The sequence below is a fragment of the Odocoileus virginianus genome, chromosome 10 (genome assembly GCF_023699985.2).
Source record: "Odocoileus virginianus isolate 20LAN1187 ecotype Illinois chromosome 10, Ovbor_1.2, whole genome shotgun sequence".
NCBI lineage: Eukaryota > Metazoa > Chordata > Mammalia > Artiodactyla > Cervidae > Odocoileus > Odocoileus virginianus.
Genome location: NC_069683.1, coordinates 51,823,524 through 51,840,201, shown reverse-complemented (window position 1 = coordinate 51,840,201; position 16,678 = coordinate 51,823,524). Strand labels below are relative to the sequence as shown.

General features: G+C 47.1%; 1 protein-coding gene across 2 annotated transcripts in view; it reads right to left on the bottom strand.

Moving 5' to 3' along the window:
• DRD2 (dopamine receptor D2) overlaps nt 1-12,578 on the bottom strand; it is a 72,800-nt gene extending 60,222 nt beyond the window's left edge. Inside the window, exon 1 of one of the 2 annotated variants that reach the window (XM_070473565.1) lies at nt 12,230-12,578. The gene's annotated coding sequence lies outside the window, so the exon portion shown is untranslated. The remainder of the gene's footprint in view (nt 1-12,229) is intronic. The other variant, XM_020911903.2, reaches the window with a different exon arrangement.
• Between the last annotated feature and the right edge of the window lie 4,100 nt (nt 12,579-16,678).

Sequence of the window (16,678 nt, the reverse complement as noted above, 5' to 3'; positions counted from 1 at the left end):
TGCCTTGAGAACCTCATGAAAAGTATGAAAAGGCAAAAAGATATCACACTGAAAGATGAACTCCCAAGGTGACCAATATGCTACTGGAGAAGAGTGGAGAAATAACTCCAGAAAGAATGAAGAGACGGAGCCAAAGCAAAAACAATGACCAGTTGGGGATGTGACTGGTGATGGAAGTAAAGCACAAATGCTGTAAAGAGCAATATTGCATAGGAACCTGGAATGTTAGGTCCATGAATCAAGGCAAATTGAAAGTGGTCAAACAGGAGATGGCAAGAGTGAACATTGACATTGTAGGAATCAGTGAACTAATTTTAGGAATCCAGTAGACTGGAATAGGTGAATTTAATTCACATGGCCATTATATCTACTACTGTGAGCAAGAATCATTTAGAAGAAATGAAGTAGCTCTCACAGTCAACAAAAGAGACTGAAATGTAGTACTTGCGTGCAATCTCAAAAATGACAGAATGATTTCATGTTTGTTTCCAAGGCAAGCCATTCAACATCAGAGTAATCCAGTCTATGCCCAAACCACTAATGCTGAAGAAGCTGAAGTTGAATGGTTCTATGATGACCTACAAGACCTTGTAGAACTAACACCAAAAAAAGATGTCCTTCTCATGATAGGAGACTGGAATGCAAAAGTAGGAAGTCAAGAGATACCTGGAGTAACAGGCAAGCTTGGCCTTGGAGTACCAAATGAAGCAAGGCAAAGGATAACAGAGTTTTGCCAAAAGAATGCACTGGTCATAGCAAATAACCTCTTCCAACAACACAAGAGAAGACTCTACACATGGACATCACCAGATGGTCAACACCAAAATCAGATTGATTATATTCTTTGCAGCCAAAGATGGAGAAGCTCTATACAGTCAGCAAAAACAAGACTGGGAGCTGACTGTGGCTCAGATCATGAACTCCTTGTTGCCAAATTCAGACTTAAACTACAAAAACTAGGGAAAACCATAGACTATTCAAGTATGACCTAAATCAAATCCCTTATGATTATACAGTGGAAGTGACAAATAGATTCAAGGGATTAGCTCTGATAGACAGAGTGCCTGAAGGACTATGGACAGAGGCTCGTGGCATTGTACAGGAGGTCATGATCAATACCATCTGCAAGAAAAAGAAATGCAAAAAGGCAAAATGGTTGTCTGAGGAGGACTTACAAATAGCTGAGAAAAGGAGCAAAGCTAAAGGCAAAGGAGAAAGGAAAGATATTCTCATGTGAATGCAAATTTCCAAAGAATAGCAAGGACAGATAAAAAGCCTTCCTCAGTGATCAATGCAAAGAAATAGAGGAAAACAACAGAATGGGAAAGACTAGAGATCTCTTCAAGAAAATTAGAGATACCAAGGGAACATTTCATGCAAAGATGGGCTCAGTAAAGGACAGAAATGGTATGGACCTAACAGAAGCAGAAGATATTAAGAAGAGGTGGCGAGAAAACACAGAAGAACTACACAAAAAAGATCTTCACAACCCAGATAATCATGATGGTGTGATCACTCACCTAGAGCCAGACATCCTGGAATGTGAAGTCAAGTGGGCCTTAGAAAGCATCACTACGAACAAAGCTAGAGGAGGTGATGGAATTCCAGTTGAGCTATTTCAAATCCTAAAAGATGATGCTGTTAAAGTGCTGCACTCAATAAGCCAGCAAATTTGGAAAACTCAGCAGTGGCCACAGGACTGGAAAAGGTCAGTTTTCATTCCAATCCCAAAGAAAGGCAATGCCAAAGAAAGTTCAAAGTACCGCACAATTGCATTCATCTCACACACTAGCAAAGTAATGCTCAAAATTCTCCAAACTAGGCTTCAACAGTACATGAACTGAGAATTTCCAGATGTTCAAGCTGGATTTAGAAAAGGCAGAGGAACTAGAGATCAAATTGCCAACATCCACTGGATCATTTAAAAAAGCAAGAGAGTTCCAGAAAAACATCTACTCTGCTTCATTGACTATGCTAAAGCCTTTGACTGTGTGGATCACAACAAACTGTGGAAAATTTTTTCAAGAGATGGGAACACCTGCCTCCTGAGAAACCTGTATGCAGGTCAAGAAGCAACAGTTAGAACCAGACATGGAAAAACAGATTGGTTGCAAATTGGGAAAGGGGTGTGTCAAAGCTGTATATTGTCACACTGCTTATTTAACCTATACACAGAGCACATCATGCGAAATGCCAGGCTGGATGAAGCACAAGCTAGAATCAAGACTGCAGGGAGAAATATCAACAACCTCAGATATGCAGATGATACCATCCTTATGGCAGAAAGTGAAGAGGACCTGAAGAGTCTCTTGATGAAAGTGAAAGAGGAGAGTGAAAAAGGTGACTTAAAACTCAACATTCAGAAAACTAAGATCATGGCATCTGGTCCCATCACTTCATGGCGAATAGATGGAGAAACATTGGAAACAATGACAGACTATTTTCCTGGGATCCAAAATCACTACAGATGGTGACTGCAGCCATGAAATTAAAAAACACTTGGTCCTTGGAAGAAAAGCTATGACAAACATAGCATATTAAAAAGCAGAGACATTACTTTGCTGACAAAGGTCCATCTAGTCAAAACTATGGTTTTTTCCAGTAGTCATGCATGGATGTGAGAGTTGGACCATACAGAAAGCTGAGCACCAAAGAATGGATGCTTTTGAACTGTGGTGTTGGAGAGTCCCTTGGACTGCAAGGAGATCAAACCAGTCAATCTTAAAGGAAATCAGTCCTGAATATTCATTGGAAAGACTGATGCTAAAGCTGAAGCTCCAGTACTTTGGCCACTGGATGTGAAGAGCCAACTGATTAGAAATGACCCTGATGCTGGGGAAGATTGAAGGCAAAAGGAGAAGAAGGTGGCAGAGGATGAGATGATTAGATAGTATCACCAACTCAGTGACACTGAATTTGAGCAAGCTTTGGGAGATAGTGAAGGACAGGAAAGCCTGGCATGCTGCAGTCCATGCAGTCACAAAGGGCTAGACGTGACTTAGTGACTGAACAACAATATGTGAAAGTGAGTTACAAATGAAAGAGATTACTATTGTCTCATGGGTTTTAAAAATGAAAATGGAGTTCCAAATGCAGCTTATTACTATTGTTGCTCTTTAGGGAATAAGACAATTACTTAAAATGCTTAAAAATTCATATAGATTGTAGAATCCCTCTGCCTTGAAAGCCCTTCCTTCTGATATATACGTAGCTTACTTTCCCATATCCTGTGTCAGTTTTCACACGTCACTTTCTCAATGACGTCCATCCTGACCACCTATTTAATAATGCAAACCTTCCTTTCCTCCCACCCTTCAGCACTCCACATCACCTAACCCTAATCAATTTTGTCTTTTTCCAAGTACTTATTGCCTTCTAACACATTCATGAATTCATTCTTTATACTTATTGTTTATCATTTTTCTCCTCCCACCAGAATGTGTGCAGGGATCTTTGTTTCGTCATTGGTGTATTTGCAACCAAAATGAGTACCTAGTATGTAGTAGCTTCTCAATGATTTTTGCTCAGTGAAAGAATGAAAAGTGAAATGTATTCATGACCACAATGTGTGAAACATGAGTGATTTAGAATCCTAAAATAACAAACAAGAGAGCACCACTTAAAACTCACAGAGGCAGTTTTAATTCAATGAGAGGAATCTGTCTTTATATATGGAGAATGAAGAGACTCCACATCATTATAGAAGAAAAGTTTGAATAATTTTCAAGTGTGTGTTAGTTTCCTACTATGCATAATAAATTACTCCAAATCCTAGTGATTTAAAGGGCTTTCCTGGTGACTCAGAAGGTAAAGAATTCACCTGCAATGCGGGAGACCTGGGTTCTATCCCTGGGTTGGGTAGATCACCTGAAGAAGGAAATGGCAACCCACTCCAGTATTCTTGCCTGGAGAACCCCATAGACAGAGGAGTCCATGGGGGTCACAAAGAGTCGGACGCAATTGAGCAAAGAGACTCCATGGCATTGTAGAAGAAAAGTTTGAATAATTTCAAAGTGTGTATTAATTTTCTACTAGGTATAATAAATTACTCCAAATCCTAGCAATTTAAGACAACAAAAATTTATTATCTTATAGCTCCTGTGGGTCAGGAATTCAGGCAGCTCAGTCAGGTGGTTCTGGCTCAGGGTCTTTCAAAAGGTTGTGGTTCAGACCTTGGCAGTGGCCACGGTCATCCAAAGGCTTGTCTGGGGGGTGGAGATGGGCTTCCAAGATGGTTCATTCATGTGGCTATTGGTAGGAGGCTTCAGTCCCTCACCACGCAGACCCGGCCACAGAGCTGCAAGCATCCTGATGACATGGCAGCCGACTTTCCCTAGAATAAGTGATCCAACAGCAGAAGAAGGTGGAAATCATACCTTTCATGATCTATCCTCAGAAGTCTCAATCTGTCATTGATGCATTATTCTATTGCTACACAGGTCTGCCCTACTTCATGTAAGAGAAGATTACAAAATAACATGAATACCAGAAGGCAGGGAGTATTGAGGGTCATCTTGGAGGCTGGTTACCACAGAATGAAACTCAGGAAGAATGCAGAATGTGTGGCAGCAGCATGGATCTGTGGAGAGCAGTCATCATCTCCCCCCACCCCCTTTGGCTGACCAGAGACGACTGGCCAGAGGGCAGACTTTGTGTCACAAGTCATCAACAGCAATTCCAGGCCTTCCGCTGCACACATGGCTCAAGGCAATGTATGGAAACATGGATCCATTTTAGGGTACCTGACTTCTTCCATTTGGGACCCTGGATGCTGGTTTCTGCCTGCCAGCACATTTCTCTTGTTGATCCTGCCATTAATAAATGAAAGAGGAGAGGGAGCCCAGAGTCTAAGAAGTGGCCACATGACCTAAGGAAGACGATCAGGGAACAGAATACCAGTGTGGCCTCAGAAATCCCCTACGATGGTTAAACAGTAAGCCTTTTTAGTTGCCTAGAAGTATATGTGTCAATTAAGAGAGAATACTACCCAAGGAAGGCTTCATGAGAAAAGAAAAAAACCAAAAGAGGGTGTTTCTTTCATGACTGGAGACTCTTAAGGCTGCAGCTATCGTGTTCCATCCTCCTTTCTCAGACAGGTCCCATACGTCATCTAAAAAAAAATGGGTAGCATTTGCTCCTGCCGTTAATGACTCCAAAAGATGGAGAGTGTGCATTTCCACCAGCTTTGGAGATCTTAGAAAAAGAAAAATCTCCTTGTCCTTGGGCACCAATATATTCTCTTTGTTTTTCATTTATAATAAAAAGTGGTCTGTGCCAGGGTGCACCACACCATGTGACAATGACAATCAAGAAGACTCCAGTCACAAGGAGGCAGATGAAGGGCCTGAGAAGCCAGGAAGAAAACGGAGGCTGTGCCAAAGCATCACCATGAAGGCCAACGCCTCCTCCCGCTTGTGCGTGGTAAGATGGGAGCTCAGCGGAACCTAATTCAAAGGGATGACAAGCAACTTGAACCCCTCTCGCTCAAGATGAGTAAGAGCTTTCGACAGGCAAGTGCCAAAGAATTGTGGTGCAGATAAATAGAATGGAAAAAAGAAAGGTAAGCTTGAATTCTGTGAAAGTTCTAAAAACATGCTTAATTTCAGACATGTAAAATCAGAGGCTGAATTCGTGCAGAAGAAAAACAGCTGAAAATGTTCCTCTTAAAAGTTTCTTAATAATAACTAACAGTCTTTGGAGTTAACATTTATAGAGTGTTTCTTTTTGTCAGGGACTCCCAAATGTCTTACATCTAAATGCCTTAATCAATCACCATAACCCAATGAAGTCAGTATTAATATACCCACTTATAGATGAGAAACTCAAGGTGATAGAGGTTAACCAACTTGTTTAAGGTACCATCAGTTCAGTTCAGTTCAGTATTTAGAGTCAGGATTTGAACACTGGCAGTCTTACCCCAGAGCCCACAGCTGTAACCACCACACTATATTGTTTTTAAAGGGTTTAAAAAAGAGAACAAATGCTGGTGAGTATCATTCATAGCATTCATGGGAAGATTCAACACAATGGTCTGGAAGTCTTCCAGCTCATTACGAGGTGAACACCATTATCTCATCACTTCAGTGGAGCCTTCTGTGCTGCTGAATCGCAATCCCTTGATTTTATTCCTGAAGAAATCAATGTGGCCAAGTACCCTGCTCAGGGCTACTGGGTCTCTACTGCCTCCGCCCACCAGAAAAGCACTGACTGCCCACCGAGCTCCCACGAGTTACTCCTCCATCTGTGCAGGGTCCCAGGCCATGCTACTCCCCCGCCCCACGGGGCTGCCTCTGGAAAATCTAGAGTTTAGTGCTGGAGATGGAACAAGTTTTCATCCCGTGATAATAAGAAAGCAACACCAAAGGCCTAAAGGTTGGAAGAAGTCTGGGTTTTATAGTTTGGACAGTTCAGTTCTCCTTGGAGAGGTGTGAAACAGGAGGTGATATTATCCGTGCTTTTCAGGAAAGCTTGTATCAGTCCATACTCTCCTGCTCCTCCACCCCCAGGCCTCCTCCTGCTCCTACCTCTCCCACCTCTGCCCCCAGGACTTGTTGAGGTTCACTCCCAGTGCATTTCATCCAAAAATGCCTAGATCCAGTTGCCGAACTACTTCCTAGATGTTCCTCAGCTTTCAGAATCCCAAGAAGTTATTTCATCCTTTCTTTCCCCTCTGCTATCTCCTCCTTTCCTGCCGTCATATGCAAAGGTCACAGTCACTCCAGTTTGTCCAAGAAAATGCCGTCTTATCAATATTCTCTTCCCTCATTCTGTATGCCACTTCTTATCCATATTCTCTTCCCTCATTCTGTATGCCACTTAGACAGAAGCACTGTTTTAGCATCAGATGGTCTGGCTTTGAATCCCCTCACTGGCCATGACCTTGTGTAAGCTACCTACCTCTCTAAGTCCACACTTCTGTAAAATGGGGATAGTAATAGTGCCTGTTTCCTAGAGTTGTCGCAGGAATGGGAGTTGAAATAAAAAACACACGTCATGTGGGCAGCACAGTGTCCTGCACAGAGCAAATGCATGACAAATGGTGGCTGTTACGATGATTAGGTCAGTGACAGAGGGACTGGTGAGCGGGGTCACTTGTTCAGAGCAGCCCTTCTAAGGAAGCCTGTGAGTAAGCCACTTTTCCAGACCAAAGGTTCCAGGGGAATTGCTAGTGATGTTGCTGCCTGGGGTAACAGAAAGGAGAGGAGGCAATTATACAGAGTGTAACAAAAATAATTTCATTTCTAATGCCTTTCCCCTGCTGGGCCACTTAGACTCTGAACAATAACAACAAGGTGGGGGTGCAAATGAGGCACGTTCTGAAGGAGCCCAGTGACAAAGGCACGGGCCCCACGACTCACTTTGGCTCCCAGACATCTGCAGGGGGATGTCCTTGGGGACTGTGGCTGCCATTCTGGGTGCTGAGCCTCAGTGCCCTGGAAGCTGGGTCTGCCCGGGCTGACTGCAGGCTTATCGACAAGGCCCCTCGGGGCCGAATCTGTCTGACTTCACTTAACCATCATCCTCTGTCTGGGAACACAATGACATCACTCAGAGGGCTCCAGGGAAAGCCAGGGGTCCTCCCTTCTCCCCCCTCCCCCCATCCCGCCATCATTGGAAACAGTAAAGAATTTCCCCTGTCTGTCCCTGGAAAAAGTGCAAATCCTCACAGGTGCCATCAGATTATGACAAATCACCCATCTGCGCCACACTGATGCCTTACACATGCATATTGAACATCAACTGCTTCCAAGGGCCCTCAAGAATTCACTTTCCTCAGCTCCCACATCCATGACGCTGGCTCCACACTCTCAGAGGCCCCCACGGCTTCCAGGGCTCTGAGTTTGGGACCCTCCGTGGGCACAGCCTTTTCCACCCCAGGGAGGGGGGAGTCCCCAGGCCCGAGGGCATTGTCTCTGGCTCCTTTCTGTTCGCTAAAGCCAGCAGGGGCCTCTGCTCCTCCAGAGACACGTTCCAGGTCTCCTAGGGAGAAAGGAGGTTGCACCCTCCCAGGGGGCTTCCCACCTGCTAAGGGTGTTGATTTACCTCATTCATCAGATTGATGTGAAAGGGAGAAGAAGAGGGGAAATGTACAAGACCAGAAGGGCAAATTTCTCTCCTTTCTCTGGACCCAAATGGGAACAAACCAAGTGGCTCAATCGAGGAGTTTTACTCCTCCACCCACATGTACTGACACTATAATCAAGCTATTTCCCAAGCCTATGCATTTAGATAATATGATTCTATTGTTTTTTAAAAAAAAAACAAGAAAGAAATCTTCCATTACACTGGTGACAGGGACAGGTTAGAGGCAGCGGTATATTAACATCGGATTCCAACACTGCTGCAATAATTAAATAGGCTGGAGATAATATCAGTCTAACACCCAGAATTGGTAAATAAGTAACTTGCTTAGTGGCTCTATGTAGTAACCTGGAGAGCTCATACAGAATCCCAAAGCAAATGCTGGAGTCTTCCCAGGGCGTAAGAGGCCCTACTGGGGGGCGAAAGGAAGGAACTATGACACTGGGGGTCATCTAAGTGAGAGGCCACACACAGAGAAGGACGCCCACTGGGAAGCTGAACCCTTTCTGCTGCCTGTAGTTTCCAAGTACTTCCTAGATGCAGGATGCTCTCCTGCTAGCAGGGCTCTTGATAAGACGAGGAGCTTTGATTGCCAAGTTCAATCCTGGTGCACTGGAACTGCAAAGTTTACACCACTCTTTTTTGTTTTTTAAAGAAATTTATTTACAGAAATTTATTTATTTTTTAAGTTGAACTCCTACTTTTTTATTTTTTTAAACTTTTAATTTTGTATTGGGCTGTAGCTGATTAACAATGTTTCAATAGCTTCAGTTTCAGGTGGACAGCTGAAGAGACTCAGCCACAAATATACATGCATCCATTCCCCCCCCCCCCAAATTCCCCTCCCATCCAGGCTGTCACATAACATTGAGCAGAGTTCCCTGTGCTATACATTAGCTCTTTGTTGGTTATCTATTTTAAATACAGCAGTGTATACATGTCCATCCCAAATTCCATAACTATCCCTTCCTTGTGGCAACCATAAGTTCTTTCTATAAGTCTGCACCACTCAATTTTTGGAGAAATTTCCTAATAGGAGACAGAAACCATATTTCTGGACTAAAGGAAAAGCTGCTGTATTTGGAGTCAGGAACATCCAGAATGATTTCTGAGGAAGTCCAAATAATCTAAGGATTTTAAAAGTCCTGATAACTATGTCTGAGGGGAAATGGAACTGACTTTGCAGTCATCCTGTTCTTTTCAAGCCCTCATATCTTAGGTTGATGTGACCTGTGATACACAATCTGATTCTGGGAGATGCTGGAGATATGGCTTGGGGTCCCAGCACTATAAATCAACTTTGATTCTCCTCTCCCTTCCTCAACCTTCACTGTTGGAGATTCATGGGTATTACACCACATGGGAGGGCAAAATGAGGGGTGGCAGGTCAGAACGTATGAGTCACTGGAAGGGGAAGGATTGACTCAAGAAAGTCTCATCACGCTCTTCCCCCTACCTTCACCACACACACGTCACCTGTGCTATCTTCATAGCTTCTTCCTCAACACCGAAATACAACTTCCACGTGCAAGGAAGATGGAGACAGCTCCTTGCAGACCGAGTCCACAGGCCTTTCCCCGATACATGTTTAAACAGAGAAGCGGGGTCTCAGACCAGTCTAGCTTCAGCAGGTCAGCCCCAGGTATGTGTGAGGCCAAATTTTTATGAGATCCTGAGCTCCCTTTGTTTCCACTGGTGGGAGGAAAACACAGGCTTTCTCTCAAGTTCAGATTCTCCTATATCACTGCACATTCTAGACAGAAATAATTCAACCTTGCAGGTGAAGGAAAAAAACTGACTAGCCCACAAGCCTTATCACTGGCCTTATTCACTGCTACAAGCTTCCCAGCTTTTATAGAGCACAAGAACCAAATCGATACAGTCAATATGTCACTGCCAATAGGGCACACATGGCTACCAGCCTTGGGGAACATGGTGTGCTGCTAAGCTGAACTAATCACTTCTTGGCATTTCAGCAGCAGTTGGGTTAGCAGATCACGGCATAAACATACTGAACGAGGATGATTCCCCTACAAGGGGAGGGGAGGGAAAACACACTGGGCTGGCCCCCAGAGGAGACTTAGTATTTACACAGGTCAATGTAAACCCATATTGGTGGTTCTTAAAGAGACCAAAAATCTGTTTCAGAAAAAAAGGGAAGCCCAGGCAGATCCTGTGGGAGGAGACTGGGCTGCAACCTCTATCACAGCAAAGAGACCGGACCAGGAGGATGGTTCATCCACAAGCCCACATCCAAAGAATTTAACACGTGTAACTGCAGAAGGCAAGGGGGTTGACTCAAGACCTTAATCATGTTCTCTCTAGTTAAGGAAGTAATAACTTGTATGAGAGATGATTTCTTAACCCAGTGTACATATGAATCACCCAGAAATATTGTTAAAATATATATTTCTGGGCCTCAGCTTGAGACTATCATTCAGCTGTTCTTCAGACAAGAAACAAAATCATGCATTTTAAACTAGCTTCTCTGGTGATTCAGATACAGAGAGTTTATTAAAACAAAACCCAGCCCTTAGAGAAATGCTGTCCCAGACCTCTATAATAATTCAGAATCTCCCATGTTCTAGGCACATTCCTCCCCCCAGGATGTACAGGTAAGATGGAAGGAATTCAGAATGTTCTTCAAGAGACCAAGGCTAGAACCATGGTGGCCCTCACTTGGCTCTCAGTCTAACCCTCTCAAATGTCTTCCCCACCAGATGTCTGATTTCAGAGAAGGCATCAGCAGCCCCCTCCCAGTCAAATATGCCAGGAATCCTGAATACTAAGCAGACAAGTCAAAGGCAGGGGACTGGGACACAACAAGTCAGCTCACTAATTCTCTTGCAATTGGTCACATTCACCACAAGCCTCTCTTTCTGTCCACCTTCATTAAATAGCAGCAACAGGGAGAAAAATGAAACAAAAAATGATTTTTCAAGTGGTCCTAATGACACAGGATGAATCAAGGGTAAGCAGAGCATTTGCATCCAATGGGGTAAGAATCCCTGTTGATGTCGTCCTGGGGAGGAGTAAGAATTAGCCTGAAAGGTTTATAGCCTGGTCAAAATACAGAAATGGTTGGATCTGAAGAAGGAACTAGAGAGGGAGCCACAAACTGTCTTGCACCTCACCAACCTCAGGACCCCCCAGGACAAAAAGTAGTGGGGTGTGAGGTAGGCGAACAGTGTGACACATTCACTCAGATAGCTTCCCCGAGGCTGAGAGAAAGGACCTGTCCCTACGGAGGCGCAGTGCTGTGACTTGTGTCCATGGAGAAGCCTGTTGTGTAGACGCACAGGCACCCTCTTACCTCTGCTCTTCAAGAGGAACGGCTCACAGGCTACCGGCGGCAGCCAGGGATGCACACACGCTCTGTCTGGCGCTTGCAGGGGCCTCTTGTCTTTGTACACCGCCCTACCAGGGCTTTTGGTCCATTCCAAAGGAGGAGAATCACCCTTTGCCTCTGCGCCTATCGTCACCCCCATTCCCGGGTTGAGATGGGTCTGAAACCCCAACCTCCTTCCTCCACTGAATCGCAAACGGAGTGACGGCCAAGAACGTACATTCAGAACCAAGGACAGCGGCATATTAGCTGTGAGAGCAATTAGTTCGAACCAGCCTCTCTCTCACCCCTGGCTTCGGTCCTTAGAAACTGAAAAGTCTCAGGTCGCACAAATGTAGAGTTGCCAAGAACAACCCTTTTCCCTCCAGGGCGATCGGAACTCTGGCCGCGCGCACGGGGGGCTCCCGGCTTGGGTGCCGGGCGAAAAGTGCCCTCCCGAGATGGTCCGGGAGCCGGCCGCCCTGCGAAGCCCCGGCTCCGCGGGTTTCGCTCTCGGCGCTCCGCCGGAGGCTGCATAGCACTGCCCGCCCGTGTCCGGAGCGAGGATTCGCACGCCGGCGGTGCGAAGGATGCCCAGAGGGTGGGAGAGAGGACAGCCGCCGATGTTCACCTTCGTCCCCGGGGAAGCGGCCCGACGGAGAGTCCGGGAAGAGCAGGGCAGGGCGGTCCCCGGGCAGACGAGCGCAAGAGTGGCCGGACAAACTTCTGGTCCCAGCCGCGCCGCCCTTCGAGCTCCCTCCTCCTCTCCCACTGACCCTGCCTGGGCCCGGGCCGCCTGTCCTGCACCCTGTCGGCGCTTACCTTCAAGCCATAGGGCGCCCAGGGGCAGAGACGGCGCCGGCTGCTCGAGGCTTCCGGCTCCCGCCGCATCCACGCGCGGCCGCCCCTCTGGCAGCCGTCCGGGGCCGCCTCTCTCCTCGGCGGGTCCCTGGCTCCCGGCCCCGCCGCGCCGTTCAGAGCCCCGGCGGGCAGCCGCTTGGCCGGCTTCGGCCCGCGGGGAGCAGTGGACGGGCCGCGGCGGGGCGGGGCGGGGCGGGGCCGGCCGGGCGCGGGGCGGGCGAGCGGCGCAAAGACCTGGCGCGGAGGCGGTGCGGTGCGCGCGGCAGGCGGCCGGCTCCGGCACTGAAAAGCTGGACAGCTCCGCGGCGCTCCAGCGGAGAGCGCGGGGAGCGCGGGAGGGCGGGGCGGGGCCGCCTGGACCACGGGGCGCCTGGAGCCCCGCCCCTGGGGCAGGCCCCGCCCCGTCCCGCCCCCTGCGCGTTGGTAAGCGAGCCTCCAGAGTCGGCAACACTGGAGTCGCTAGCAGGTGGGCATTGCCGCCATCCTTGACTTTGAGGCAGATGGAGCCCAGGCAGGAACTGGGCCGTCCCACCACACCCCCAAAGTAGCAATCTGTAAATGCCCGGCGGCGGGGACGGGTGTTGTCGTCACCTGTCTCTTCCCTCCTTTGAGGAGTCAGAGGACAAGGGTTGGGGGAGGCACTTCCCATCCAGGGAGTCGAAGATGGAGAGATCCAGGACCGCTAGCTCTGTTCAGAGCTGTGCTAAGTTCCGCTACTTACCTCATTTCCAGGGGAAAGCCTGCTTGGAGCTGACTTGACATGGAAATTCAAGAGGCCCAGAGATTCCAGCTCACCTTTGATTCCAGAAGCAGTAAGGGGTTGGAGTGAGAGGAAGGGAGATGGTGGTGAGGACTGCGCTGCTGCTGGTCCTCTGCCGCTGGTCTTTACCTGCAGAGGAGCCGCCTCCCCACCTTTCCCTCATCCCTTTACTTCAAGGAACTGGCCCTTGAACAACAGGAATTTGAACATCACAGGTCAAAAATGAGATATTTTTCAACAGTAAATAATACACTACTACATGGACAGAGGAGCCTGATGGGCTACAGTCCATGGGGTTGCAAGAGTCGGTCATGACTTAGCGACTAAACCACCTACATTATCTGGGGTTGGTTCAAACCACTCATGGAGAAGGTGGGTAAGGAGGGTGGACTGTACATTAAACGCTGATTTTTGAAGGTTAGCACCCCTAGTCCCCACATTGTTCAAGGGTTAGCTGTAGTTACTGACTGTCCTTCCTTTGCCAGGCTCTGTGTCAGATTCAAGGGTCACAAAGAGGAATGAAACCAGGCTCCTGCTCTCACCTCCTGCCAGGTTAAGCCAACAAACCTGTAGCTTATACCAGTGCCATAGAACAAACAAAAAGGGAAGCCTGGCAGGAGCTAGGCATTGAAGAAGCAAATACCAGTTCCCTTGGGGAAGAAGGCAGTGTTCCAGGCAGGGGGGAATAGCATGGAGAATTAGACTTATATATCAGGGAGTCAGTCCATCATGGCTGGAGTCAACCAACCCCCTCCAAGACTTTGAGGCTCTAGGCCCTAAAGGTTAAATTTGACTCAGCATTTCCTTCAGTGACACACACAATTATCAAAAATTAGAATTGGAAAAACAAATTAACATTCATCTAAATCCCACTCATCACTCTGCAAGAGAGAACTGAGGTACAGAGAAATGGAATTCCTTCCAGATGCCACGGAGATACAGCTCTGCATCAGTCCCCTGTCTCTGGGGGCTCAAATCAGCACATCTGTCATTTCTGGAGGCAACTGGAGGAAAGGGAAGAAATGTCAGTGGTGTGACACGTCTCTTCCCCTGCTCTATGCCTTTGCTGCTATACGTGAATCTGGACCATTCCCAACTCCCTGCCGGCTTGATGGGGAGATATTGTAACAATCAGGAATCCTAACATTTTGCCATATCTGCTATTAAAGCAATAAAACATTGCAGACATAGTTAAAATCTCAGTATTCTGCCTTGCATAGCCTCATGTCACTCTTCCCAAGTGACGTTTAAAATCCACTTAAAGAAGCACTTGGTACCTCCCGGCTCAGCACCTGTACATCAATCGAGGCCCACAGCCACACCGTGGACAGGCCACCCCTCTCCTGGCCAGTCAGAAGACCTGGATTGATGCCCTGCTTCTGTCACCTACCCGTTATGTGACCTTGGATAAATAGTTTAATCTCTCTAAGCCTCAGATCCCCCATCTATAAATTGGGGCTAAAAATACCTTTCTCTCTGGAGTACACTGGGGATAATAGATGAGGAGGTATTAGAGAAATGATAACATGGGCAGGCCCTGGCTGCTACAAGGTGGGGAGGGGAGCCAGGCTTGCTCAGGAAATAGGAGATGACCTCCGTGGGCCATCTCCACGCCAACCCAAAGATATGTTAGCGGTAGCTCTGTACTGCCTTTTCCACCCTGATCTTGCATGGCTGAGTGGATTTCATGCTGGCTCTGAGTGAGACGGATGGATCTTTTAGTTTTCAATTAGCAAACGCCTCGCTCTTTAAACAAGTGGCACAGCAAACAGATGCCCTGAATGATTGATGACAGGGAACATCTGTGGCCAAGCAGGTGGCTGTACCAGAGACTCAGGCTTCCCAGAGTGGCAGGGCCCTCTGGAGATCATTGGGTGCCTCCCCTCTGTTCCAGGCAGAACTGTCCCCAGTTCAAGCAGGCTGGGCAGGGGCAGGGTGGCCCTTTTCCTTACAGCTTTCCTGGAAAGGGGGCCACAGGAGTCTCCTTGAGTTTCCATATATTCCAGAACCTCAGAGTCAGGAAGTTGTTCCTGGTGTGCTATCTATACCTTCATTTCTACTCTTTATCCTTGAAAATGGTAAAGCAATGTTTAGCAATGATTATTAGGGGCAGAGGACTGGTTGAGGCAGGTAGAAATTTTGCTGGCCCACAGTAACAAGGAAGCAAAGGATGGATCCAACAAACAGGAAGGAAAATCTAGAACTCCCTCTGTGCTCCAAGAATGGCTTCTGAGCCAGAGGAGGAGGCATGGCTGGGGCTTGGAAGGGAGAGTCCCTTGCTGGTCTCTGTCAAACCCTGCACCACAGAGAGAGACACAAACAGGCTGTCAAAGGGCCCTTTCTGGAAATCATTCCACAGGAAACGAGGGCCATGCCCTCCCTGGAGGGGTTGGAAGCAGAGCCAGACCAGGGAAGCAGCATCGCTGGAGTCTCACAGGAGTTCACAGCCACGTTCCACGCCCTTGGGGAAGTTCTGAATGTCTCCCAGCCCCCGCTTCGCTTCCTCATTTGTGAAGCGGGGATGCCGATCCTATCTCAGCGTTATCATGGAAATTAAGTGGGAATGACCACCGGCATATCGGTGCCCAATCAATACGTTTTGCCTGTTTTCTGCTCTCACTGAAAACTTCAACCAGCGAAGCGCTGACAGAAATGCATACAACTCTTTGTGGTGTCCCAGCCTACTTTTCAGATTTCTTAACCTACCTCGCAGATGAAAACAGAGTCCTTACTTTCAAACTCTGGGAATGCTTCTTTTCTTGTCCTCTTCCCTTTTGTCATTTTGCGCTTATCCCAGTTGCAGACGACTCTGAGAATGCTAAGGTGGCAATCTTTCTGGATCAGAGGGGGTGCAGGGTACAAAGAAAATGCACGTGTCCTTTTTAGACTTCATTATTTTTATCAAAGTGCAGAAAACCTTAGAGAGAGAGTTCTTGGTTACCAATGTCGCTGAGAGATCCACGGCCCCATGTCAGAACAGCCTAGTGAAGGGACTGAAGAGAGCGGAGGCTGGGCCTCCCAAGGAAGGGGTAGGGAAGGAGAGGATTCCTGTAAAAGGCGAGGTTCAGGGCACACTCCTCGACCAAGACGGGAGAGCAGAGAGAGTTACCTGAGAGTTTTGATGTCTGCATGTGCAGGTCACCCTTAGTGACTCATTTCCTCACGGGGATTTCCCACATCAGTGTGAAATGGACATTTGTAGATGCTCACAGGGATTTCCCACATCAGTGTGAAACGGACATTTGTAGATGCTCTTTGCATCCTCCTGTTGTGGAACAGTAAAGAATACAGGTGTGACCCACTTTAAGAACATCTATTATATAACACAGTTACAAAACAGATCAATTCAAATGCAATTATTCACATGAAAAATTTACGTAATGCTTGATGGGCAGAGGTCATAAAAATATATGCCTTATTGGTACACCCATGTTCATAGTAGCATTATTCACAGCAGCCAGAAGGTAGCAGCCACCCAAGTGTCTATCAACAGATGAACAGATAAATGAAACAAAGTACTACACACAGTGGGGGTATCCATCCAGTCTTAAAAGGCAGGAAGTCCTGTCACACACTCCAAGATGGATGACACTTAGGACATTAAGCTAAGTGACTTAAGCCAGTCGCAGAGGACAAATACTGTAGGGTCC